Genomic DNA, 1,490 nt, shown 5'->3' on the forward strand with positions numbered 1-1,490 from the left:
GGATGGTTAGGGGATGCAGCCCAAGCTCCACACCGGGGGGATCACCCGGTACATCCCGGCTGCAGGGGGTGGGATGGGGAGGTCCGGTCTCCTGACTGGCTGTGGTCTGGCTGCAGGGATGGGGATGGTGTCTGCTGGAATGATGGGGTGGCCCCCAAACTCTGCCGGATCAGGGTACCAGCTGCATCCCTTGCCACGAGGAACATGGGCCTGGCAGTGGTTCGGCTGGTTGCGTGGGTCTGGCTGCTGGTGCTCCGGCTGCTGGGCTGGAGAGGCCGGGAAGAGCTGGAGAGAGGGATGGAGAGGGAAAAACTCAGGAAAGCGGAAGGAATTGAGGAAAAGGGGAGAGACAGCACGTGTGTGCGTGGAGGGGAGCATCAGGAGGAGACGCTCTGAAGCCAGAGAAATGAAAAAGGCATAGGGAGAAAAGTTACAGACGGAAGAAAATAGCAGCAGGGAGAAAAGCAGGAGGAAGGGGGAGGATAAAAAAGTGCTCAGTCACTACTGAATAATGTAGGGCAGGTTATCAGGGGCTAGCGAGAGCGACAAAAGCTCCCAGCCTTTTCTTTTTTCGTCGTTAACAGATGGAGCCATGCATGAAAGCAGGGACGTAGGCTCCAAACCTGCAGCTCGAGCAATCAAAGCGTGCGGCAGTCAGGAGCGTGCCAGCCTCCGCCGCAGCCAGGCGGCCTGAAGGGATAAGAAAAGCTCTTGGAGGCTGCCGGATGCAGACAAAGAGGCAAAGGCGACCCCCATCCCACCTGCGCTGTCCCCCGCCAACACAGCCAGCTCCCCTTGGATATGAGCGCGGGCAGCCCCGGGTGGGATTTATGCCTGCCGGGAGGATGGGAATTAACCTTTCCACTCGCCTTTCCTTCCCACCCACCATCCCTCCCCTGCTTCTCAGCCGGCTGCACCAGTGGGTCCCCAAGACCCCACCAAAAAAGAGGGCTAAAGCCCCCTCCCCATCAGCTAATCCCTCCCTGGTTTACCGAGACCAAAGGCAGGATGCCCTTTGCCAGGTGCTTTTCCCTTCCCAGAGAGATTTTGTTCTCCTCGAGAGCATCCCCAGTGCCGCCGGAGCAAGTTGGCAGTGAGAGCTGGCGTTTGGTCAGGGCTGGCAGATGTCCCCTGCACAACCTCTCTTTTCTCGCTTGATTTTGGTTCTCTGCATTATTTTTCCTCGCAAAACCTGGGGGTTTGTCCCAGCAGACCCCGCTGGATGCTTTTCCAGACTCCAGGGCATCACAGCCACCCTCTCATTTGCAGCCTGCGTGTGTTCCTGCCCAGTGCGGGGCCATTTGTGCTCATGCCAACATCATCTTCTCCCTCTCCCTCTCCCTGCTACCTTCTCCCTGCTGTTCCCATCCCCCAAGATTGCATCCTGCCTGAACAAACCCGGCTTTCCTCCAATCCTCCCCTCCCCTCTGTTGTTCATGATGGATAGCAAAGATTGGGGGTGACATCGGCGGGTATCCCCCCCTTCACTT

Source organism: Fulmarus glacialis, unplaced genomic scaffold (genome assembly GCF_000690835.1).
Source record: "Fulmarus glacialis isolate BGI_N327 unplaced genomic scaffold, ASM69083v1 scaffold30993, whole genome shotgun sequence".
In the NCBI taxonomy this organism is placed as follows: domain Eukaryota; kingdom Metazoa; phylum Chordata; class Aves; order Procellariiformes; family Procellariidae; genus Fulmarus; species Fulmarus glacialis.